Source organism: Lontra canadensis, unplaced genomic scaffold (genome assembly GCF_010015895.1).
Source record: "Lontra canadensis isolate GAN:19392208 unplaced genomic scaffold, GSC_riverotter_1.0 scaffold141, whole genome shotgun sequence".
NCBI classification, from domain to species: Eukaryota; Metazoa; Chordata; class Mammalia; order Carnivora; family Mustelidae; genus Lontra; species Lontra canadensis.
The window spans coordinates 520,286-547,501 of NW_022631135.1; the positions used below are offsets into that span (position 1 = coordinate 520,286).

Below are 27,216 nucleotides of genomic sequence, written 5' to 3' on the forward strand. Positions count from 1 at the left end.
TTTCTTTCTCTGATTTAATCTCTCAGCACAACACTGACGTAGTATTGCCTTCAAACTTTTGGGTGAAATGGGATTAGAAATTACTGGAAGTTTTTTTTTTTTCCCTTAAATTTCATGTCGTAGTTGTTGGTACCAAATTAGAACAGAATAGATGCGCAAGTTATTTCTTCACAAAAAATAGTGAATGAGTCGCACATCTGAAGGTCAGTCTCATTATCATGCTGATTACCAGTCTGGTCTCTTATCAATTCCCCTGCTTCCTTCTTTTTGACAGAGTCTTTATACTTTTAAAACAATTTTGCATATACTTCTTAAAGCATCACTAGGTCATGTATTATCTTCGTGACAGAATTTTTAAAACCATAAATAGAGGTTTAAGCTATTTTATGTTCCAGGACATTATAAGAAAAGCATATAATTTAAGAGAGTTGCTTGAACATCTAGCGGAAAACTCAGAGGATTATGCTGGCTCTTATTACTAGTGCATTTTTAGCTCATTAAAATGGAAGAGAAAAGACACCTGTTATTAGAGGTTACTTCTAGCCTCTCCGTTTGGGAGCTTAGTTTATCCTATTCAGTATTCGATGTTGGACCCTGAGAGAGCATCACATCCTCTTCCTGTTTTCCAACAGGGAAAAACACAGTGGAGAGTCATGGTAGTACATGAAACGAATGTGCAAAAAATCGAAAATCATCTTTGTCAAATGGGAAGTGATTTTACTGCTTCTCAGATCTTCTAATACAGTCTTTCCATTTTTTAAATATTTTTCACCATATTCGAATAGTATTTAAATTCAGGAATAAACCTTATTTATAAAATGAAGTTATTAGAGCACTCAGTAAAGCTTATTATGTCCACAGTACTTTCTCAAGTTATGATCTAAAGGTCTATAGCAACACCTCTCCTGGCCTTGGAGCTCTTTGGAAGTTAGCACCATGCTGCTGGGCCTCTCCCATGACAGCAAGAGCCTCCTCCTTTAATACCTTTCTCTTATTTGAATGCTTAGAAGGCAAATCTGCCTATGGTTTTCTCTGTCCTGGCCTGAGCGTCCATCAGTTATGTAAGACCTTCATGAACAGTGTGTCCTGAGGAGCAACGCCAGATACTGCTTGCTGGTTCCATGACCCAGCTTCTTGCTTGTCCCCAACCAAAGGGGGCGGGGGTGGGGGAGGATGGAAAAAAATTGTTGTGCTTCTTGGTGAACCATCTCTGAAGCCGACCCTTGAGGAAAGGAGCTGGACTATTTTCCATTTTCAGAGGGGGCTTTTTTTATAAGTATCAGTGGAGGTCGACATGACCTTGGATCGGTATGGTTGGTTACAGAGGTGGTATGCAGCTACAGGCCCTGGGTTACCACGCTGGAGACTCCATTAACTTTGCTCCAAGTCCATTGCTCTCAGAATGTCAGTCATCTTCCTGTGGCAGACGCCGCTCAGTGAGCGTCGGTTACTCAGCATCCAGATCGGCATCATCGTGTGACATTCCACCCATAAAGGGAGGCAGCCTTTCTTACTGTTGAGGGGCACATGTGAAAAGCAAAAAGCAGCTCGTGGAAAGAGTCAAGAGTGTCATTTTAAAATGTAAGTGTCGGGACCATGAAGGTTTATCCTTTAGTTTTCTACGGCTGATCTAGTGGGATTGGGGGAATTGCCAACCAAAGGTTAACGTTTGAAAGGCTATCTCACCGAGCTGCCCGGGGCTTCTCTGAGGGAGATCCCATCTCTGGTCCGTGCTCTTTCTTACTTTCATTCTGGAAATCATTGCCATCTGGCTGCCTGGCCCCAGTGGCTCTCCTTCAGAGATATTTTTAAAATACAGAGTCAACTTTTGATTCTCCGAGCTCTTCATGATTGAAGCGAGATCCTTTTTGGAAAAAGAGTCCCCTTGCCAGGGATTATTTGAAAATCGCTGGAGAGTTTCAGTTTTACCACTTCAGAGCTGGGTGACCTTGGTCAAATTATGTAACCTTGCGGGATCCCCGGTTGTTCATCTGTAGCATGGGACGTGACCTCCTTAGAAGGGTTACTCGGGTGGTAAAAACTCATGTAAATAAAAGACCCTGCAGAATGTGTAACACCGAGAGACACTGCCCAGTGTGGTTCTTTCTGTCCTTTCACTGCCACCAGGGCGATCTTGCTTTTGCACATGTGCTGCGAATGCAGCAGCTATGAGCTCTGCCCGGATGTGAAATCCTTCCCAGGGGCGGGGGGCGAAGGGGGTGAGGACTCTTCTGTGGACTCTTCCCCTGACTCTCTTGGGAAAGCTGGATGCATCTTCCAGCAATTTCAAGGTGCCCCGCTCATGCCAGCAGTCCAGCCTGACGCCCTGAGCATGGGTAGTCCCCCTTCTGTCTCTCCCAAACCCAGGGTTGTCAATAGTAAAAATGGACCTAACGTCTCTCTCAGGACAGCGGAAAGAATTGACTGGAGAATGGAAGGGGAAAGTTCTTTTCTGTTGGTGGTGGCGCCACTAGCAGTGTCCCCAGAAAACAGAGCCCACTTCAGCTCTACTGATGGGGAGCTGCGCCCTCACCTCTTGGAGACCAGTGGATGGAAGGAAGGCTGCAGCCCCACAGGAAGCCCCTCCTCCCTGTGCCCAGGCAACATCCCCCTCCACTTGGCTTGGGCCCGGGGCCACGAGGGCACACTTAGAAGCAGGGACACGTCTGCTGTTCGGTCTGCTGAGTTTGTACTCTTTAGTTTCTTCTGTTAAGTTGGCTGTGCTCCTCAAGGCACCTGCCCTGGCTCCCTCATGACCTCAGACAGGAAGCAAACCCTCTCACCTGATGAACTGTATGAGCTCCTCAAGGCCACGTGCGATGTCCTGTTGTGTTCAGGATTCCTCCCAGAGGTCATGGAATGGTCTACCTAAGCTGAATGTGGACAGTAGCCCTGAGGGGTTAATGAGCTGCCCGTGGCATCAAGAGGGCTAGTTTCACTTTGATGAAGGGGTGGGGCTTATCACGCTAGAGGTATTAACTCATTTAGAGGAGGAGCCACTCTCTCCTTAGACATTTTCTTCCTCATGATGGTGAAGAAGTCAGCAGTGCCATCCCAAAGAGAGAGAGACAGACACTGAGACAGCAAGTCTGGGCAGGCGGGCATGCTAAAACCTGGCCAGATGGGACGATTGCCTGACAATAGATAATCTGGGCTTTTCTTGGGTTTATTCATTTGGATGTTTTGAAACTCCCATGAAGCCATCTTAATAAAATTGAAAGTTGAACACTTGAGCTCCTGGCAGTGGGAACTCTTCTGGCCCCGTAGCCATCACGACTCCCGCCGTCAGGACTCCTCGTAACTGGACGGCAGTTCCCAGTCTCTCTGAGGATACTGATCAATAAATTAGGAGCTGTTGTATTCGAAACCCAGGAAGTTTCCTCAGTTCTCATTTTTAATGATATATTAAATCACATTTGGTTGGCACAGAGAGATGAAAATGAACATCAAAAAGTGGTGAATACTGTCTTTATTATGAGTACAAATTTTAAAATTTTCTGAATAATTCTGATAAATATTAATACTTTGAGGGCCAATTGACCCAAGGAGTGTAGAGGAAGAATTTATTCACATCATCTGAAAAAGGAGAAATCACTTTGTATGTACTTTCTGAACATAATGAGTTGGTTTTATCAGTGTTTTATATAAAATAAACTTATCCTTTCAGAACGTACTTCTTTTTTTTTTTAAGATTTTATTTATTTAATTGACAGACAGAGATCACAATTAGGCAGAGAGGCAGGCAGAGAGAGAAGGGAAGCAGGCTCCCTGCTGAGCAGAGAACCCGATGTGGGGCTCAATCCCAGGACCCCGGGATTATGACCTGAGCTGAAAGCAGAGGCTTAACCCACTGAGCCACCCAGGCGCTCCTCAGAATGTACTTCTTTTAGTTTATTAAGAGTGGTCATGTTACTGAAGTTTTGGTAAGCATACTTTTCTAAAGCCTGCATGATGTTCTGTTAATGTATGTTTTTACACACACACACACACACACACACACACACATTTTTAAAGATTTTATTTTTTAAAGTAATCTCTATGCCCAGTGTGGTGCTTGAACTCACAACCCCGAGATCAAGATCACCTGCTCCTCTGACTGAGCCAGCCAGGTACCTCTGTTACCTCTGTTTTTAAATTATAGTTTTTAATTAATAAAAAAAGGAATATTAATTCTGTGACATTTAGAGCTTTCCTTTGCAATTTCCTTGATTCAGGAAAGAAAAGCATGTTTCCCAGATGCATCATTGGATCTTTTGGCATTTTATATCAAGCTTCACAGTTGAAGTGATAACCAAATCACACATAAGTGAACTTGTCAGGGAGCAGATGACTCTCCCCTGAAGTTTTCTGATGGGATCTTTTCCTCTTGTTAGAAGCTTTAGCATGTCAGACAGTTTAGGATGATTTTTGCTTTTTTTCTCATATCACAAATGTTTGTATTTGGAGTACATTTACTTACTGTCTTTTTGCAAAAGGATTTCTTTTTAGTACAGCCTCTCGTCTCACTAGAAACATGAGAAACCCAGTCATTTTTAATAAATTCTTTTGATTATAAATACAGAAGCAAGCAGTCAGAAGAAAACCAGTCTTTATCTGGGAAGGGGATTTGCATTGCGAACATGGAGCTCCATGCATGTGCTTTTGGGGCGTTACAAGTTACAGAGATCACAATAATGAATCTTTAAAGTCACCGTCACTGCAAGGAAGGAGGAGGTCCAGGGCTCCCTGCCAGGTGCCTGTGCTGGAGGGGAGTGGAGAAACCTGCCTGGGGCCCTAGGAGGGCTCATCAGCTATTTATGGCCATTTTTATAATCTGTTTGTTCTTCCTGTGATCTAACAGAGTTTGTTTACATTCTAAACAGAGTTTATTGTTGGGGATTTGTCAGACCATTTCTCCGGTTAACCTTATTTCATCAAGCAGTTGTCTTACTTTGCCAAATCAAAGCTCCTCCAGTAAATAGTTTGAGTGGGAAGGAAAGATAGGTCGCTCTGGCTGAACAGGCACCGTAAGAATAGGTTGATGGATGGTTTGTAGAGGAAGCTGTTGAAGGGGATTGCTTCTGGTTCCTCCAGTTCTTTTGTCTCCACCAAAATCCCCCAAAGAAGACGCCAATTAGGAGCTCCTTTGTCTAAAGAGAAAATTAGCTTCTTTGCACTTCTTTAACTTGAAAGTTCTGTGATGCTTCAGCTGGAGCAGAAGGCTTATCACCTTGCAACCTGTGATCTTGCATGACATTTGCCCTTTTGAAAACACTTCTCTAAGCAGCAACCAACTCATAAGCAATCTCCCATGACTATCAACTACAAGAAGGATTTTCAGGTAAGTTTTTAGGGAACTACCTTTGGCCCTCTGACCGTGTTTTGAAGTGAAAAATGCATGGTTGAGAAAATTATCTTTCCATTGAGAAAGAAACTCTGTCCCCTCCCCCTTTTTCCTGAAATCTTACTGATATTCTGGGCAAAGACTGGATATTTGTGAGGGGAGAGCTCTTAAACTTGAATTATATAGAGTTGTTTTTTTTAAGTTGTGTTATGTTAGTCACCATAAAATGCATCATTAGTTTTTTGATGTCATGTTCCATGATTCATTGTTTGTTTATAACACCCTGTGCTTCCTGCAATACGTGCCCTCCTTAAACCCATCACTAGGCCAACCCATCCTTCTACTCCCCTCCCTTTTAAAACTCTCAGTTTGTCTCTCAGAGTCCACAGTCTCTCATGGGTTGTTTCTTCTTCTGATTTTCCCCTCTTTACTTTTCCTTTCCTTCTCCTAATGTCCTCCACGTTATTCCTTAAGCTGCACAAGTAGGTGAAACCATATGATAATTGACTCTCTCTGCTTGACTTATTTTACTCAACATAATCTCTTCCAGTCCTGTCCATGTGGATGCAAAAGTTGGGTATCCATCCTTTCTGATGGCTGAGTAATATTCCATTGTATATATAGACCACATCTTTATCCATTCGTCTGTTGAAGGACATCTCAGCTCTTTCCACAGTTTGGCTATTGTGGACTTTGCTGCTATGAACATTGGGGTGCTTGTGGCCCTTCTTTTCACTACATCTGTATCTTTGGGGTAAACTCCCAGTAGTGCAATTGGTGGGTCATAGGATAGCTCTATTTTTAATGTTTTGAGGAACCTCTACACTGTTTTCCAAAGTGACTGCACCAGCTTGCATTCCCACCAATAGTGTAAGAGGGTTCCCATTTCTCCACAGCCCCTCCAACATTTGTTGTTTCTTATCTAGAGTTTACCTGTATTCTTCGTTTCACTTAGGTATCTGTGTCTGGGTTTATACAACTGATGTGTGGTCATTGGGAAAACTGCCTGAAGTCCTGGAAGAACTTTCTGATTTCCATTCTCTTGGTTCCTCCCAAGCCCCATCCCGGAAAGGGAAATTTTACTCTCTAACAGAGTAAAACTGGGACCCCAGCAGGGACCGGTCCCGTGCGCTGAAGCTCTGGGGAAGGCTGGGAGGGACAGGGGAGAGACCTCTGTGCAATGGCACGTGTGGACTGTCAAGTCTGTGAGCATGATTAGCCCCTCCGTTTGCTCGCAACGGAGCTGAACACTGAGCTTGGGTTTGTCAGAGTGACTGGAATTGCGCCTTCTGTGGTTTCCATTCAGAGCTCCTAAAGGCATCAGTGTTATTGTCAGCCATAAAGACAGGCACACGGGAACTGACCGGCTTTTCAGAGCACTAGAACCGCAGCGCCTGGTCTCTGTCCCTTCCCTACACCAGCCTTCCGGGACAGAAAGCAGAGCTTGGGTCTTCAGAATCTCCTCTAGGTGATTAGCATTGAAATTTTTTTTTTCACCAAAAAGAAAGAAAGAAAAAGAAAGAAAGAAAGAAAGAAAGAAGAGAAAGAAAGAAGAGAAAGAAAGAAAGAAAAGAAAGAAAAGAAAAGAAACTAGTAAAAAGTGAAAAAATGTAATCTCAACAGATAATGAATGACTTTAGAATATCTTCTGATAAAACAGATTTGCCTTGCATGACAATGCTGTTATTTTAACACTGTGTCAGAAGGCAGTGTTCCTGTTTCTTCACCCCAGCCTTGGAAGGCCAGGTCCTTTTACAGATTACCCGCAGTAGTCCCAGAGTCTCGCCCTGGGAGAACCTATTTCTAAACCTGATCCCTTTCCGTGTGGAGAGACAGTCACGCAGCCCAGCTCATTGTCAGTAATCCCTTAATGCTATTAAAGCGAGTGGGAGGAAGAGGGTCCCTCTTAATTATCAATTCTAAGAGGATTTGGCCCCTAAGATGCTGCGGAGTGCTATCATTTGGTGACAGGATGCCTTTCTCATTCGGAGGTGGCAGGGACAAGTGGCTAAGATGCTTGGAAAGAAAGCATGAGGGATCACCTGTCTGTGACGGTCGTCCTGGCCTCTTGTGTTTGTAATAAATGTGATACAGTAATACGAAAGGCGTTTGCGGAAGTGCCCATCATTTCTGCATAGCAGAACAAGTGTTTCTGTTTGGATAGAGTTTTTGGAAGGGTGGGAAAGCTGTATCTTTCAAGCTGAGTGCAGTCACGTGAACTTGGCCACATGGCTTCTCAAGTTTGTTGCAGCTGGTTGAGTCAAAGGGACTCACATCTGTAGAGGAGACTGTAGACCAGCATCCCGACTCCGTTTCCTTACCCGTTAGCATCTTTCCCTGGAATTGTCATACATGTCATACATGTATACATGCACATGTCATACATGTGCAACTGTACTTGAGGTTTAAACTGACTAGGCTGGTTTAGAGCCCTGTCCCATTTCTGGTTTTTGTTTTTGTTTTTGCTTGTTTGTTTTTTCTTTTTTCTCTGTGGGAAGGCCATTTTTAAGTCCTTTTGTGAAGATGGGAAAGAACACAGAAGTGAGAGGCGACCCGGGGTCTTTGAGCATCGAGTTTACACTTAGTTTCTGCTTCACTGATCAAAGTGTTCCTAATGAATAGTGTGGGAGTGGGAGGGAGAATGGCAAGGACCACTCAGGAAGGAGAATAAAATTTTAAAATTCAATAACTTTATTTTTATTTTTTTTTCAAAGATTTTATTTATTTATTTGACAGATCACAAGTAGGCAGAGAGAGAGGGGGGAAGCAGGCTTCCTGCTGAGCAGAGAGCCTAAGGCGGGGCTCAATCCCAGGACCCTGAGATCATGACCTGAGCTGAAGGCAGAGGCTCAACCCACTGAGCCACCCAGGTGCCCCCAAATTCAATAACTTTATTATGGTACACTAGTGGAGGTCCTTTGGAGATTATGTCCCCTTCAGCCATCTACATATCAAGAAGGCAGTGAAGGAGGTGAATTTTTAGATGAGAACTAAGGCTTGATTGAGAAGTTGGAAAGTGTGAAAGGATTCTGGAGAACAGACAGTTTATAGTAATGGTTTTCGAATGTGTAAGAATCCAATATCTTCCTCTTTAGGAAGAAAACAATTTAAAAGGAAATGTGCTTAAACCTGCAACATTAGGAAATTATCTAAATATAGATTCTCCCAAAGTAAGTTGATTATGCTCAGAATGAATTCTCAAGAGAGATGATATGTCTGTCCTTGGAGAAAATGGGATCTGTCCTCAGAGTGGAATAACTCATTGTTTAGGTAAATTCTGTTTCTGTCAATGTGATTGATCTGTATTCTTGCTGATGTACATTTGCATTCATGTATAGTACTTTATAGTCAAAATTCATGTATCTTTGTTGCTTTTATTTCTGAGAAGATGATTGATTCTTCTAGTGAGTGTCATAATTCAGTAATCATGCTTTCTCAATCTTGTCACCAGAAACAATGACTATTTATTTTTATGTCTGTAAGTAGATACCTGATTTTTTAAAAAGATTTTATTTATTTATTTAACAGAGAGATCACAAGTAGGCAGTGAGGCAGGTAGAGAGAGAGGGGGAAGCAGGCTCCCCACCAAGCAGAGAGCCCTATTCGGGGCTCAATCCCAGGACCCTGAGATCATGACCTGAGCCGAAGGCAGAGGCTTTAACCCACTGAGCCACCCAGGCGCCCCGATACCTGATTTTTAAAATAATTCTAAGACTTAACATATACATGCATCGCTCCATTATAAACACTTAAATTACCGAGTCTGAAAAAAAAAAAAAAAAGCATTTGAATGCCCTTACTGAAAATTCATTAATTCTGGTTTATATGAACTATGTTAACCACTGTGTTGAACTTAAAAATTTATAAAACCACTTAGCTCATGGCATTCAGCATATCACTACATGGCAATATTTTTTCTAAAGATTTTATTTTAAGTAATCTCCACACCCACAGTGGGGCTCAGACCCACAACTCTGAGATCAAGAGTCTCATGTTCCAAGAAATGAGCCAGCCAGTCTCCCCTAAATGGCAGTAATTTTAACACTAATCGTTATTGTTTAAGGAAAAGTCAAGCAAACTTTTTTGAAAAAAGATCCATTTATCTGATAAAGATGCATTAATATAAATATAAAATAAAACATGTTTTATATAAAAATAAAAGTGATATAATATGAAAATACTGCTATAGTCCAGCTGCATAAGTAGGTAAATCAATGATATTTTCATTGCCTCTCAACAAATTAGGACCTTAGAATAAATTGTAGGTTACATTATAGATTGTTGTATTTGAATAGTCCTCTGATTTTACAAATGAGGAAACAAAGATTCACAATGACGACTCAGTCATGTAGCAAGGCTTAGAGAAGCAGGAACCAGACTGGGGTGGGAGCCATCTCCTGGGTCTCAGCCCAGGGCATGTTCCGCTGTCCAGAATGGCCAAGTGTAGATTTTGAGAAGGGCAGTGGAGGTACGTGCTGGGAATACTGATGTGGAGAATAGATATTTGGTGTTTGTACCATTAGGGGAAGAGAGGTATGAGCCTGACAAAAAAGCATTTAAAGAGAGCTAGGACCGGGAACTGTACATCACCAAGCCAACTCCCCTGTTCGGGACTCCTGTGAAAGGTAGCCATTTCCAATGTGAAGGACTGTGTAACATGACAACTACTTTAGAACCTGAATTTCATCTTTCTATGAAGGAAACGTCTAACATTTGTTAGTGTGTACTCTGTGTACTTTGCTAGGTACGTTGTTCATGCCTTCTCATTTGATTCTCACTGTACCCTGTGAGATAACAATTCTCCATCTAAGAGTATTCTAGAAAAATGAAGGAACTTACTCTTGGTTGCTTACCAGGTTGTCCCTAGAGCTTTTTGCTCTTTGACACTATGTCGTCTCTCTCAACCCACAACTCTATTATTATATCAGAAAAAAATGAGAGAAAAAAAGGTGTTATAGACTTGAAAGTGATACACAGTATTCCTATGGATCCCAGCCAAAGATGTTTAACATGAAAAGGGAAGGCAGTGATATAGCTCTTGAGAGTTTTAAGAAGCTAGTAATTTTAGATACAGAAGCTCACAAACCAGATTTTAATACCATCAGTTGATTCTGATGATTTGCTCATTTTCAGATCTCAAAAATTTAAACATTTCTGAGTAAGATTTCCAGGTCAGTTGTACTTTGTAAGGGATGTAAGTTCAATATTCCATGGGCTAATTTCATTACATGGGCTCCCTTTGTTATAATGAAACTATAGGTCTCCCCCCACTTTGTTAATACCCATTACTTAAGAAGTATAAAAATTGCCTGGGGTGCCTGGGTGGCTCAGTGGGCTAAAGCCTCTGGCTTCGGCTCAGATCATGATCCCAGGCTCCTGGGATCGAGCCCCACATCGGGCTCTCTGCTCAGCAGGGAGCCTGCTTCTCCCCCCACCCCCGCTTGTCTCTCTGCCTACTTGTGATCTCTCTCTGTCAAATAAATAAATAAAATCTTTTTAAAAAATTGTTTTAAAAAAGGAAGTATAAAAATGGCCTTATAAAAATGGTTCATCCTGACACTTAAGGGTTACTAATAAACGTTATTCTGCTTCCAAGGACATTAAGCACTTGTCAGGAATGGTCAGAAGTAAGTGTTTTGGTTTTTTAGATGTTCTAGTCAGCTCAGAGTTGCTCTAAATGCTTCATCACGTTTCAAAAAGTAAAACAAATGAGATGTTCAGCAAGTCCCCGAACTATTTTTGACTGTAATCTTTCTTTGATTAAAAAAATCTCATGGCTTGTTGGACATGATTATAAATCATAACGGTTTTATTTATTTTATCTCCGTTGTTTGGATCCTGGAGAAGTGATCTATTATTAAACCCCCAGTCATCTAATTTTAACCAAGAAGCATTCTGAAGTTCTTGACTGTAGCTTTAGAGAGAATCTGAATGTATCACATTTTCGTGGAGTGACCAGCCCTGATGACCATGTCATGTAAAGGTGACACACGTATGTCGGGTGCTGTCACGCAGAGGGCAGGGGGGAGTGTGCATGAGGCATTCAGAGTCACTCTGCCACTTTCTCTGTGGTCTGAAGTACGTCTTCAATCTCAGTAAGCTGTGTCTGAATTTACAGAGCAAGACTAGTACCAACTACTTCATAGGATTGCTGTGAGGTTTAAATAGTGAGGTATATGAGAAAGCTTGACAAGAATTAGTATTCTTCAAATGCTTAAAGGGGCAGAATCTTTCTTACTCATATCTCTCCCACATAGCTGGGAGAATACATTGCATACAGTAGGTGCTTAGTGAATGCTGATAGTCGATTGGGACTGTGGGGGAAAAAAATGCCCAGTAAGGAGCAGAGGTCCACTAACATCAGATGTTGCCTCCTCCTGGCAGATTCCTTCTTCTGGAGTCAGCTGCAGTGTTCTGGGGTTGCTCTGGTCTTCCAAGGCAGCCTTAAGGGTTTGGTCTCCTCTGCCCTCTCCTTCATTACAGCAGGATTTCTCAACCTCCGCACTAGTAACAATGAGGAACAGATAATTCTTTGTTGTGGGAGATCATCTTGTGTGTGCTTGTGTGTGTTTTAAAGATTTTATTTATTTATTTGAGAAAGAGAGAAAGCGAGAGACAGAGCTCGAGGGTCAAAGAGACAAGGGAGAGATGACAAGCAGACTCCTGCTTAGAGAGAGGGAGAGAGACAAGCAGACTCCTCGCTGATCAGGAAGCCCAGATGTGGGGCTCAATCCCAGGACCCTGGGATCATGACCTGAGCAGAAGACAGATGCTTAACTGACTGAGGCACCCAGGCGCCCCCATCCTGTGTATTTTAAGATGTTTAGCCTCTATTTACGAGATTTTGGTAAAGCCCTCTTCCAATTTTTGTTACAGATTTATTGTAGCAATGAAAATGTCTCCAGACATTGTCTCTTGTCCCAGGCACAGAGCTGTCCCAGAGTGAACACTGTGGTCCACAGCAGACATAGGGCATTCCACACTTTGCCATGTGATCGTTGTTTTGTCTGTGCCCCTCCCAACAGATGGCCAGCCCCTACAGGCAGCACTGTCTCTCTCTGAGCCACCATCCCCACACTAGTAGAAGAGGAACCAATAGAGAGGGAGGAAAAGATACCTAAAGAGGGAAAAACATAATAATTGTATTGGTCCATTCTGTGTCGTGGGTTTTGTTTTGGGGAAGACCCAAAAGGGCAAGGATTCATCATCCCCTGAGCTCTCTTTTCCTGAAACCATTAATGTCACCATCTTTTTTTCAGATGCTCCTCTCCCCTATGCCCTGATGATGGATAGAATGGTACAGTTTGTCTACTCAAAGTAGTTGTTAATCTGGGATTGAGACTCTGGGCTTCAAAGTCCAGGCAGAGATCAAAGGGACCTCTCTCTCTCTCCCTTAAACCCTGGAACACCTTCCACAGCTGGGCTTCAACCATCTATTCCCTGAAAATCCCCAAATATGTGTCTCTAGCTTAGACCCTCTCTATTAATCCCAGAATCACATTTTCTAGCCCCTGGAGAGCTCCTCTTGTATATTTCACAAGCTCCAAAACCAGAAACCTGGTGTGAAAAGGTCTGAGTACATCATGTTCCTTCCTTGCTCCTGTTCAGCTTCCTTCAGGATTCTTTATCCCAGGGAGCAAAGCCATCCCAGCCCTAGTGCTGGGATCTGGAATCACAGTCTTCCTTTGCCACTGATGACTCATGACCTTCTGCAGATGAGTTCTTTGTCGCCTCATTTTCTTCATCTGTCAGATGGATACTGATCTCTCACGGCTGTTGTGAAGATTACATTAGATAAATTGTGTAAATTGCTTAAATGAAATAATGCATGTAAATCAGGGAGGGGAAAAATGCCTTTCTGCTTAATAAATGGTAGATGCTGTTATCTTTGAAAAACATGCTTGAACAAACTGGTCTTTCTGCCTCCAGTTTTACCCAGTCTATCTGTCTGTCTATTGCCTGGTCCCTGGACACACAGATTCCTTAGTGTTGGCCATTGCCTTCATGACCAAGGTTAGCCTCCAGCATGATGTAGATAGCCCTTCGTGACCTGCATCCTGCTTACCTTTCCGTCTCACCATAGATAACTTCCTGACCTCACCATGCCAGCCCCTCAGGCTTCCATGCCTGTGCCGGCTGTTCCCTCTTCCTTGTTTTCTTTTCTCTTTTTCATTGAACAAACATCTGCTCTTTAAGACAGAGCACGGTCATCTCTTCATCTTAGAAGCAATGGTCACCCTCCACTTGGTCACCATCCTCTGAGATCATTGTTGCACCATGTGCCTGTTACCACGCCAACACTCCTTGCTTGTGTGTCTTCTGGCACTTACCAAGGTTAACTCATGTTTCTTGATTGTGTCCCCCACTAAGCTGTGACTTCTTGACATCACGCTTATTTTGGTTTCCTATTCGTTTTGGTTTTCTACGATGCATAGCCCATTTCTTGGCATTTAGCAAATGTTTAATAACTATTCAAATAAAGCTAGGGTTCTGTAGGAGTGAATCAGGCAGTATAGACTTAGCAAAATGCAGAACAGTTGAGTCAGAATGAATTGGTGGAATTAACCAGCAGAAATTAGGAATGAAGAAACCATGCAGGTATCTTTATTGGACAGAAACAGGAGATCCATAGATACAGAATCTAAAACAGAATCTTAATGCTGGGATCAAGAAGAAAGTCCTAGCTGAGTAAGATAATCTGTAATAGGTAGCAGAAGAAATACCAGGGGGTCTGGGTGTTAAGGTGTGCTGCCTCCCTTTATTGCCTCCGACTTCAAGGAACTGGATCTTAAGAGGGAGAAACAACAAAAGAAAAAATAAATCAATTCTTATAAGAGAGTGCTATTTAAAAAGGTATGTACCTAGCGTTAGGGCAATAGAGACGAAATAATTTTTCAACAGATGGAGTCATGTCATTGCCTGGGGACCAGAAATGACCAGCTGAAACATCAGAGGCAGATGTATAGTGGGTAGATATTTTACACCAGCTTCAAAGCCTCCAGTGTCAATAACAGCTTCATGGAAAGAGCCTGATCAAAGATCATGTTCAAGAGGCCAGGCTGCTTCACGATCACGTAACATCAGCCTGCAAAACGTGCTAGTATTTTGTCATTTTCTGCCTGAGCATTTTAAAACTAGTTTCCCGCTAAAAGCAACAGTCTCAAGAACCCCCCCCCTTTTTTTAATCATGAAGACTATTTTCTACATCTGTGATGTAAAGCAGGGAAACGTGGCGCCCAGTTTTCTTGGCACTAAGGAGGTGACCAAAACACCACTGTGTAACAGTACTAACCCTTTAAACAATGATTTCTTTGAAGGAACCCATATTCTAATTGGACAAGGAACATATTGGTACGTTGCCAAAATGTCTGCTTTCATAAATCACATTTGAAAAACCTCTGACCATGTTCCATCTTTTGAAATATCTCACCTTCTGAAAAGGGATTTTGCTCACTTTTCTGATCTTACCGATTCAGCACCACACAGTTCTCTTCCATTCGGCTAATGAATAAATTTCCGTTCCCATGATTTGCACAGTGCTTTGTTTTTGAGGCGAAATAACAATGAAGTCACAGTGCTGGTTGTATGTAATGATTCAACAAACTGTACTTGTGAGTCAGTTGTCAGGGTTTGAAGTCAATATTTGTTCACGTCTCAAAACCTTATACCAACCCCCGGAAGATGTGGCTCTTGCCTATTCTGTGTCGAAGGAGCCAGCATCCTGCTAAACCCAGCTTCAAGTCTGTAAGATCTGGGACCACCTCAAGGGAGACATTGAACCGACAGGCGAGAAGGAACCTCTCTCAAGGCTTGAGATGATTTTGCCATTTCACAACTATCCTATTGAAATTCCCTTCCGTTCCTGCAGAAGCACATCGTTGTTTCTGCCAGCAGGTTCCTGCCAGGAACTGGAAATAATCCCTTCAAATACTCAGAGTAGCAGGGGTGGAAGAGCTCTCTTCTCCCCCCACCCCACGCTGCTTCTGCTTCTGGCAAAGGTTGGGGTGTTGGCAGGGACGCCCCGCCTCTGCACAGTCTGCTCCGGGAGGCGGGGGATTCCTCTTACTTCCAATTACCAGTTTCTTTACATGTGGGAGGACATTTTTTGGCACATGATCCTCATTTCTTCATGTTTGACTGACAATGCCCCTCCTAATTTATTTTTTTGGCATGCTTTATGCATGTATTAAGATGTCAAAAGGTATGTACAAAGTATTGGAGTGCAGACTGAATTTACACTCTGCAGCTTCCAGGGGGTATGGGATGTTAGAAATTGTCTCTTGGGAATAGAGGGTACAGTGCTGGGTAATAGAGGACAGTGAGCATGATTCACTTGCCTGCTTGCAAAAGTCGGAGGACCCTTTAGCGAACACTGAATCGTGAAATCCTTAACTTGTAAGCATGTTTAAGATTTGGAAGTTAGTGTGATCTATTCCCAGCTGAGGAAGTTGGGCGAGGCATACTTAAGTGATTTGCCCGAAATCACCCCTTTGGCTCGTGCTAAATACTATACTAGGATTCTGGTCTCCTCTCTTTGTTCTGTGTTACTTTCATTGTATTGTAATGTTTTGCAGGTTGTAGGCTCTCAGTGATGTATTAGATACAACAAGTTATCCGCCTTCAAAGTTCATTCTGCATAGAGGAGGGAACAAAATAAGATCTTCTCCCCATTTCCCCTCCAAAACCAATTCTGGCTAGCTATGTCACCATCCTGGAGGGACTGGTTATAATTCCTGTAGCTGGACTGAGGTTCCTGGAAAAGGGGTCACTTCAGTTGATTTCCCCTCTCCCAAGTGGCTGGAACCTTAGTTGAAATGCCAGCCAGCTGAAACACATCAAAATCAATCTGTAATTTTGGAGGCTTGGAAAATCAGTTCCAATGGCCAGCCCTGGACAGTCTGTTCTATTCTACTATTTGAAACATTAGTAGCAGATTTGTGAAAGGCACACTCAGGAAGAACAGAGCTCCCAAATTGTTTCTTCAGAGGGAATGAGTATATAAACAACTAATTTGAGTAAAAGTAGCTCAGAGAATATTTTAGGTTCTGTTTGAGAATCTTAAATGCTCAATTAAGTAATTTTTAAAAAGCTCTTGTTAAACCTGTATCAGGAAGTGGTATTTTTTATTTAATATAAGGTGAATGAAACTACATTTCAGTTCATAACCATTGCTTCTAAATTCATTGGTTGGATGGAGAAGGTTTTGCTGGTAATGATGGTAGAACAGGTTCGCCACACACCTTGACTGGATTGTGTTACGTATTCAAGAAGGTAACTCACACTGAATCCAACTTTGGATTTAAAGCAAATGCTACACGTAATGGCAGTTAAAATACAGAGGGTATAATAGCATGGTTATCTAAGACAATTCTTTTTTCTAAATTTTATTTAATTTTATTTTTTTTCAGTGTTCCAAAATTCATTGTGCATCACACCCAGTGCTCCATGCGATATGTGCCCTCTATAATACCCACTACCAGGCTCACCCCTTCCCAACCCCACAAAACCTTCAGTTTGTCTCTCAGAGTCCACAGTCTCTCATGGTTCATCTCCCCCTCCAATATCATTTTTCCCTTCCTTCTCCTAATGTCCTCCATGTTATTCCTTATGTTCCACAAGTAAGCGAAACCATATGATAATTGACCCTCTCTGCTTGACTTACTTCATTCAGCATAATCTCTTCCAGTCCCGTCCATGTTGATACAAAAGTTGGGTATTCATCCTTTCTGATGGAGGCGTAATATTCCATTGTATATATGAACCATATCTTTTTTTTTTTAAGTTTTTAATTATTTATTTGACAGAGAGAGATCACAAGTAGGCAGAGAGGCAGGCAGAGAGAGAGAGAGGAGGAAGCAGGCTCCCTGCCGAGCAGAGAGCCGGATGCGGGACTCAATCCCAGGACTCTGAGATCATGACCTGAGCTGAAGGCAGAGGCTTAATCCACTGAGCCACCCAGGCACCCTGAACCATATATTCTTTATTCATTCATCTGTTGAAGGGCATCTTGGCTCTTTCCACAGTTTGGCTACTGTGGCCATTGCTGCTATGAACATTGGGGTACAGATGGCCCTTCTTTTCACTACATCTGTATCTTTGGGGTAAATACCCAGTAGTGCAATTGCAGGGTCATAGGGTAACCCTATTTTTAATTTCTTCAGGGATCTCCACACTGTTTTCCAAAGTGGCTGCACCACCTTGCATTCCCACCAACAGTGTAAGAGTGTTCCCTTTCTCCACATCCTCTCCAACACAGGTTGTTTACTGGCTTGTTAATTTTGGCCATTCTAACTGGTGTAAGGTGGTATCTCAATGTGGTTTTGATTTGAATCGCCCTGATGACTAATGATGATGAACATTTTTTCATGTGTCTGTTAGCCATTTGTATGTCTTTTTTGGAGAAGTGCCTGTTCATGTCTTCTGCCCATTTTTTGACGTGATTATCTGTTTTGTTTGTTGAGTTTGAGGAGTTCTTTATAGATCTTAGATATCAGCCCTTTGTCTGTACTGTCATTTGTGAATATCTTCTCCCATTCCGTGGGTTGCCTCTTTGTTTTGTTGACTGTTTCCTTTGCTGTGCAGAAGCTTTTGATCTTGAAGTCCCAAAAGTTCATTTTCACTTTTGTTTCCTTTGCCTTTGGAGACATATCTTGAAAGAAGTTGCTGTGGCCGATGTCGAAGAGGTTACTGCCTATGTTCTCCTCTAAGATTTTGATAGATTCCCTCCTCACGTTGAGGTCTTTTATCCATTTTGAGTTTATCGCTGTGTATGGTATAAAAGAATAGTTGAATTTCATTATTCTACACATAGCTGTCCAATTTTCCCAGCACCATTTATTGAAGAGACTGTCGTTTTTGATGGCATTTCTGAAAAGGGCAGGGATACCAAGCTTATAATGTTCCGTTTTCCTCCCTGGAATACATATGAAAACAGTGAGAAGGGATATTTATGTCAGAATAATTTGCAAAAGAAAGTATCAGACAGACTTTAGTTATGAACTTGCTTGCACTCTTGATTTCAGTTTGGGTCATGATCTCAGGGTCCTGGGATCCAGCCCCATGTTGGGCTTTGTGCTCAGCAGGGAGTCTGCTTGGGATTCTCTCCCCTCCCCCTGTCCCTCTCACTAGCACCCTCTCTCTCTCTCTCTCTCTAATGAATAAATAAATAAATAAATAAATAATTTTTTAAGGTTATATAAAAAAAGGAAAAATGTTTGGGTACCATTGGAAACCCCCTCCTATCACATCCCATGCTCTACTCTCCCTCCTTGGAAGTAACTGGTACTTCATAAAGCCTTCACCTCCCTGTTTTTGTACTTTTGCTGTTTATGTTTGTATCTGATTATTTAGAGCATATGATTCTATATTTTAAAACTTACATCAGTGTTTTCTTGTCCCACGTACCTGACTTTGTGGAATAAATGCCTGGAAAGGAAATCAGTGGGTCTAAGGGTGTACACATTTTTAAAGTTGGATACATATTATGACATTGTTATCCTCCCAGTTATCTTCCCAGGCCCATGCTTACTCCACACTTCTCCATCACTGCATATTTTCAATTGTTTTAACTGTGTAAATTTGATAGGTATAAAATGATATGTCACGGGCGCCTGGGTGGCTCAATGGGTTAAGCCTCTGCCTTCGGCTCAGGTCATGGTCTCAGGGTCCTGGTATTGAGCCCCACATCGGGCTTTCTGCTCAGCAGGGAGCCTACTTCCCTTCCCTCTCTCTCTCTGCCTGTCTCTCTGCCTACTCGTGATCTCTCTCTCTCTCTCTCTCTCTGTCAAATAAATAAAATCTTTAAAAAAAATGATATGTCACGACTTTACTTGGCATAAGGTTGGACATTTTCTCTGTGTGTTAATAACTTTTTTCAAATTTTTGTAAATCTGCCTGTTTATGTTCTATTATATTCTGTTTTTCCAATGGGGTATTGTTGTTGCCATCATTGTTTTTAGCCATTGATTTCCTTCTTTTTTTTTGCCTTCCTTCCATCCTTCCTTCAGGTAGGCTCCATGCCCAGCCTAGGGCTTGAACTCATGACCCTCAGATTGGGAGTTGCATGCTGTACTGACTGAATCAGCCAGGAACCCCTAACCATTGATATCTAAGAACTCTTTATATATAGAAGGGACAGTATTCCTTTGCCTGTTCTATATGTTGCAACTTTTCTTTGTTTGCAGTTTCTCCTCTAAACTTGACTACAGTGGCTTTGCCATGTAAGAATTTTAAATTTTATATATTCATAGCTTCTCTTAACAAAAAAAACTTAATGGCTTTTGGCTTTCTTACTACGACTAAAATACTTAAGGAATTTGTGAAGTGCTTTTAACAGAAAAAATTTTAACTTGCCATGAGTAATTCATATAATAAGCAAATGGAACATTATGTAAAAATAACATTTCCCAGAATAAATAGGGGGGAAAGTTATACACTTAAAACAATAAAAATAATGAAACTTTGAAGTGAAACACAAGCAATTCTCAAGGAATGAAAATTCAGACACTGTGCATCCCGTGGAGAGACTACAACACTGTTCATGGAAAATAGGACACAGTTGAGTAAAAAATGGAAAAAATATTAAGATACTAAAATAAATCTGAATGAAAGAAATACAAAACTCACAGCCAGTTGTTCTATTTACATATTACTTGAGATTTATGATTAATTGGGTAAGATTTACAAAGGACTTTTTATTACACTTAATGAGGGTTATTTGGGCATCTGTTCAACTTTAACGAAACTTAATTTTTTTGTTTGTTATTCAGTCGACATGTATTGATTACCTGTTGTGTTCCAGAAAATAATTAGGGGGTGATAATTTTGGCTTCTGAGATCGATCCCTACAAAATTGCGTATGCCTGACCTGTTTTTTCCCTGCGGCATCAGCACTGACCTCTGATTCACCCTAATACCAGCTTGGCTCATCCTTCTCTCCTCCTGCCTCCTTTCCACTCCACCTCCAGCTGCTGGGTGGAGCCAGGGCTTACTTAACCATCTCAAGATTTCATATTCCCTTTTTCTCTTTCAGAATGTGACTACATTAATTATGCCTCTCTTTCTCTATATTAAATATTTTCCCTTTCCCTTTGGAACTTGTCGTTTAGCATATCACATAACCAAGATTTTTCAAAATGTATAGCTTTTATTGTGAAATATGCTGCAGGAGCAAAAGGGAAACCTATGCTGTGTGCAGTTTAAACAACTCATCACCACCTTGAGGAATTTCTATAAATCCCAGGTTTACAATTTGCTTGATTTTACAAGGATTTGATACACAAGATTTATTAAGAATACATGTGTTAGGGGGCACCTGGATGGCTTAGTTGGTTAAGCGTCTGCCTTTGATTCAGGTCATGATCCTGTGGCCCTGGGATCTAGCCCGACATCAGGCTCTTTAATTGGTGGGGAGCCTGCTTCTCTCTCTCCCTCTGCCTGCTGCTCCCCTTGCTTGTGCTTCCTCTCTCTCTCAGTCAAATAAATAAAATATTTTTTTAAAAAAGAAAACACACGTTAGATGAAGTGAAGCACTCTCTCATCTATTAGAAATTTTATTTTTATAATCACTTTTTAAGTGATTATGAAATATTGCCTAATCAACCTCCTTAGTTGTATACAAGAGTGTTTCTTCACGTCATTTCTCTATCCTCTCATGGCTCTTCTTCCTTAACTTTTGCATCTTAGTCCTATTTATCATCTACCATCCTTCAAATCTGCAGTGGCTTCCCTTCATATTATTTCAGTCATGGGCCACACTACTTCTTCTTTATCTTGGTGCAGCCCCACCAGGTGAAAACACTTGGGAAAAAAGCACGTTAGTGGAAAGTTCTGTCTTGGGCACCTCACATTAGCAGTCCTGTCTGTTCTGAGGGATATCTGAAATATGGCTGCATTAGGGATCACTACTTATTAACTCAAACCCTGTTGTTAATGTGACAAAAATTCACAAGAATGTTAAAGAATTACTTTAAAAACAACAGCAGCTCACAGATTTATTTGCCAGTTGTTCAGATAGAATAAATGGCCAACACAGATACCACTTTCATACCAAGGAAATTCTAGATACTGTGCTGATGAATTCTTCCTGATTATTAAGATTACTTTACAACTTATAACTTATAACTTGTGTCCAGAAATAGCCCTCTTTAACACCAAGGGAATGTTTCCTGCTAATTTACATTGATGATCATTTAGATAGTCAGAAGGTTATGGGAAGAAACAAATTATATGTTTAAAATTGCAGAATTAAAAAAAAAAAGATTTTGTTTATTTGAGAAAGTGAGTATGTGTAAGCAAGGGGTAGAGCAGAGAGACAGGGACAAGCAGACTCCACGCAGAGTGTGGAGCCCGATGTGGGGCTCAACCTCATGACCCTGAGATCATGACCAGAGCAGAAATCTAGAGGCGGATGCTGAACTGACGGGGCCACCCAGGCACCCCCAAAATTACATAATTTTGAAAGAAATATATCATCTTTGCTAACTTGTATTTTTAAGTAAGACAATATGGGTCATTCATCCTGTGGCTTTTGTGTGAAATTCTTCTTATTTCAGAAACTTTTCAGAGCTGCTTTTACTGCTGAAATGCACTACCGCCACATGTGTTTTTTGTTTTTTTTTTACTTCTTCTTAAAACTCATTTCCCATTAGTTGACTTTGTGTCTTGATAGGAGTGTCATTCTAACTAAGAGTGAGAAGCTACGTGCATTCATGTCCGTGTGCTCAGCCCTCCACCTCTGACAACTGGGTCGCTCACCGCTGCTGGGGAAGACGTCACAGTTTTGTGGGCTGGTGCCATTAACATGTCGTGGTTTCCAGCCCAGGTGCACTTTCTGGGCTATTCAACTTCCCTCCTGGACACCGCTTGCTCTATCCCTGTCTGTGCCTGCTCCCACCGCCCAACACAGGTCCCCTCACCCACCACTTCCCCGTCTAGCTCAGCTCTGTGATGGTTAAGACCTCAGTGGACCATCGCCTCTCCGCTGCTGGGATGGACCCTTGTGAAACTGCCAATGTTCGAAGGGTTTTGACTCACAAAACCATCAGTTGGATCTGCTCCAAGCTAAGACATGCTTGTCTTCATCTTTTTATCATTCTCCGGCTTCTGGGAAGAGATGACCTTCCTCTCCAGGGTGAACTGACCCACCTCAGGAACCCATAAATTCTTTCTCTCCTGGGATTTGCCTCCATCAGTTACACTTGTATTTTCACAGCTTTCACTTCTTACTTTTTACCGTGGCTCCTTTTTTTTTACATATAATGTAGCCCACGAGTCTTTTCTGTCTTTATATTTGATTTTTAAAACTATATACAACATGCCACACATATATAGGAGAAATATAAAATATATGCGGAGTTTAAAGGATAATAGTACAACAACCATGATCTTAAAACTAGACCCTTTCCAATATATTTGAAGTGCTTGTGTGCTCTTTCTTCTTCTCTGAAGCAATATCCTGAATTTCGTATTATTTTATTCTTTGCTCTTCTTTATAGTTGAATCACGTGTATATATTTCAAAAGAATCTTTTGTTTAGGGGCGCCTGGGTGGCTCAGTCGTTAAGCATCTGGCTCCTGGTTTCAGCTCTGGTCATGATCACTAGGTCATGAGATCGATCCCTGCCTTGGGCTCCACACTCAGTGCAGAATCTTCTCCCTCTCCCTCAGCTCCTCCCCCCACCCTTGCTCTTTCTTGCTCTCAAAGAAATGCATAAATAAAATATTGTTCAATTAAATTCAATAAGCAAACTTATAGTACCATAAGTAAGACCTTTTTTTTTCGTTTTATTTTATTTTATTTTTTTTCAGTGCTTCAAAATTCATTGTTTATGCAGCACACCCAGTGCTCCATGCAATACGTGCCCTCCATGATACCCACCACCAGGCTCACCCAACCCCCCACCCCCTCCCTTCCAAAACCCTCAGTTTGTTTCTCAGAGCCCATAGTCTCTCGTGGTTTGTCTCCCCCTCTGATTTCCCAATCTTTTGTTTAGTCTCACGTATTTTTAAACATAAACAGGGTAAAAATGCATGAAGTCTTCTGAAGCCAGCTGTTTCATCCTGTTACGTTTGTACGAAGAGTCTGCATTAAAATGTAGTTTTCTCTCATCCAGTTCCCAGTTTCCATGTTGCGCTGGTATAGACACTGCACCAATGTCCTGAATTCCAAACAAAATAACTTCACTTCCCAGTTTTAATTCCCAAGAAATACCTTATTTTGTTTCATGTTGTGCCAGAAACAAAACTCTTCTGTCTTAAACAGAAAACCAGCACCCTCTCCTTAATCATGTGTCCATCTCGAACTATTTCCCTGGCTTTCTCCTCTCCTTCAAGACTGAAAATCTTACAGTGAGTAGTTTATACCGTACATCTTAGCCTCCCATCCAGGCTGCATTTGACCTCTTGATGGTTGACTTTCCATGTTTTTTAAACTTTCTCCTTTGGTTTTCTTGATAAAGCTCATGAGTCTATATATCAGACATGATCTCTGAATTCTCTATCCTCTATCCTTCTAATTTTTACATATCGACAGTATCGATACATTATTAACATGCTATCTGTGTTCTAACATTTGTGACAAATACAGTTCTTTCCTCCTTCTTGTTCTGGGTATAGAGTAGTCTCTACTACCAAGTGTGGACATACAGAGATCCGTCAGATGTGGTCGGGAAGTTCAGAGCCCTGAGGCGGTGGGCACCGGCACTGTATTCCCAGTACAGCCCCAGGGCCCCATTGTATGCGATGTTGCTGTGGCTCCAAGGAGGGGATATGAACGTGGTCTGATTAATGAGAGCAGATCGCACAGGTTTCAGGACCCAGTGGGGCTCTTTGAAAGGTGAATAGAAAATTACCAGAGGGACACAAGAGGAGCGCAATTCCAGGTTTCTACCAAGGGCAGGGGGAGGGACACTTTTCAAGGGTTATTCTTCAACTACACCCGGGGCTGAAGAAGGTCTATGACAAACCTCTTCCCAGACACTGGGATTGGTTCCGTCACTGCTTCTACCTCCATTCTGTCTCCCCCAAGTCTTCTCTTTCTTGCCTACTTCCCATGATTCCTCTCTCTAGGCTCTGGTTGGCCTCAGAACCCAGACTAGATTTGGCAGGTGCTGCAGCTGAGATGGGCCTGGGCAATCAGACACAGAAGGAAAGAAGGGGGTGTGAGAAAAGTCAGGGATGCAAAAATGGCATGAGGCACGTGGGGGGCATGAGCACAGGTGGGGCACTAAGGGGAAGAGGTGGGAAATAGAATTGACCAGAAAAGCAGTGTCTGGATCATGAAAGAACATCCCATGCTTTGCTGAAGAGTTTGGACGTTATTATGTGGGCACAGGGGAAACTTGAAAAGGCTTTCAAGGAGCAGAGTACGGGAAAAGATGTGTGTTGTATTCTCTGCATAACATCTAGCTGGGGGTCCTGTTTCTCCATGGAAGCTGTGGATGAGGCCCGCCACCCCCATCTCCCTTTCAAGAGAAGCTGCGGCAGGAGTGGCTGGCTAGCAGGTGTCACAGCATTCCTGCAGGGCCTCCCCGCCCTGGGCACTCTCCAGGGATGACGGAGCATGGCAGGGTGTTGTGCCCAATGCAGGATTCTTCTCGTGGGCGCCCTCTCCTTGAGATCGTGCTGGCAGAGACCTTCTCTGAGCTACATTTGATTCTTTGTCCTTTCCTCTTTAGTTTCGTGGGGTCCAAGGGTTTATGGTGGTCTGAAGCTCCCTCCACCCGTTCTGAACCCTCCCCACTTCTCTGCCCAGGTTTCCCCCCAGGAAGCTCTCAGATTTCTAATTACGTCTTGACATCTTCCCATAGGACATGAACTGACACATGATGCTTTGAATCTATTTTTAAGTTTCAGTGTATGTCTTCAGGTGGTTTATTTATGTTTTTCCCTCTGAGCTAGCATGCTTTCATTTATATGAAATGAACTGTGGTATGGAGTGAGAAGTAACCTTTACGTTATCTCAGGAGAGACTGGACTCCTGGGAGAGCTCAGCTTCTCTGGGTGAGTTTATCATTCCAACTACCTGGGCCCTGACCGACTCCTGGACGACCTGCACAAAGCCGCCAGCCTTGCCCCGTTCTATTTGGTCAGGCTTTCCCACATCCCATCATGTCAGGATTGGCTCAGGTTCAAAGAGCTGATGGACAGGAAATACTTCAGACAGATAGGATTTTATTCCTGCCTGTCATTCTTATCATATAAAGTGTTTTGATATCTCATGACTAGCAGGGGGTTAGGTCAAAGAGGAAGATAATTCAGCATCTTAAAAAGCCTGTGACCTAGCATTTGGGGGGACAGGAGTAATTAGAGCAAACTACCAGGTGAGTTTTGAGGAAGTGTTTCCTCTGTGGCATATTGTGCCTTGTGTATGAAGGAACTTCCTCACTCTCTCTTTTTAATACACGTTTAAATGAATCCTGTTTAAATGAATCCTGTTTTTGAAGTAAGCTATCAGAAAATATGGAAGTTCATTTTTAGTTTTTAGAAGGTCTATCATATTTATTGCAGTTCATGTAATATGCTAACAGCAAAATTCTAGACTACATTTATTTAAAATAAAGTGCTAGGTTGACTAGAATGTTTTTTGAAACTAAAATGAATGTGTTTGAGTTAAGTTGTGAGGTGAGCCTTATCTAATCTCTTGGGCCAGCTCTCAGGTGTTCTGTGATCCTAACTCTTTTGTAAATTCTCTATGAATGGGAGTTCTCTGTGTGGTGCAGGATTTAGGGAGGGACCCAGGTCCAACTTTATGGTTTTGGCTGCACTGCTTTGTTCTCATCTTACAACGAGAATCTCTTCAGTAGGAGACAGCTAAAAGGCCAGCAGAAATTCAAATGGATTCAAAATCTGTGGAGTGATAAAATGCTAAATGTCTTTCATGTGAACTTTTCCATTAAAAAAAAAAGAACCAGATTTTTTTAAGTCCAAATGATCTAATTACAGTTGTGGCCATTTTCTCTTTAAATTTGCATTTAAAGAGAATACATAGTATGTTGCCGAAATGTGCAAAGAACCATGTAAAGAAAAATTTTGTATTTCTGTGATATTGTTTAATAATGCTAGGAAGTCTGTTCGGTGAAGGGATTTCATGTGACATCATAATTTTGCAGTACTAGAACCCGCACATGAATGAGACATTGCTCCTATTCAGGGTGGCAGCTGGTTATCCACGAACATGACAAGGATGATTACTTCAAAAGCCCCAGTGAAATGTTAGTGAACTTATGTCTTCATTCTGATGAGATTGAATCTGGGGGGGTGCCCAACCTTCTTGTTTAATTAATACTAAGTTCTCCTGTTGTTGGAGTTGTAGGGAAAGCACAGTGGCATGTACAGTGGTTACTACGGAGAGGCTGTCTCCGTCAAATGGAAGTTTGGGGAAATCAATATGGCATCTCACATTGGAATTTGAGATTCTTTTCAAACCAGTAACGGATCATGTTTGATGGGAATGAGTAGGTGAGGTACTAAGGCAAATCAATGACATTTTTTAAAGTGTTGATTTTTCTTAAACCTCATGCCTATGGAAATTTTGCAAATATAGTATAAAAAACTTTTTTCCCTAAACCACTTGAAAATAACTCATTGACATGAGTTAGTGTGCAGGTACATTAGTGTGCGTTTCTTACAAAGACATTCTTACCTAACTACAATATAACATCAAATCCAAAACTTTAATACTGATACATTATTACCATCCAATCCTCAGACCCCATTCAAGTTTTGCCAGGCATCCCAATAATGTCTTTTATAATGAAAGGATCTAGTCCAGAATCATGTGTCAGATTCAGTGGTCATATCATTTTCCCCCTTCAACATGGAATGTTTCTTTAGCCTGTCCTAGACTTTCATGATCTTGAAAGGCCAGTTTTGTAGGATGTTTTTCAGTAGGGG

General features: G+C 41.9%; 1 protein-coding gene across 2 annotated transcripts in view; it reads left to right on the plus strand.

Moving 5' to 3' along the window:
* TMEM200A (transmembrane protein 200A) overlaps positions 1-27,216 on the plus strand; it is a 70,164-nt gene that overhangs the window by 14,206 nt on the left and 28,742 nt on the right. Inside the window, exon 1 of one of the 2 annotated variants that reach the window (XM_032843506.1) lies at positions 5,275-5,320. The exons of the other annotated variant lie outside the window; for it this stretch is intronic. The gene's annotated coding sequence lies outside the window, so the exon portion shown is untranslated. Of the gene's footprint in view, positions 1-5,274; positions 5,321-27,216 lie in introns of those variants that run through there. 2 annotated transcript variants of the gene reach the window in all.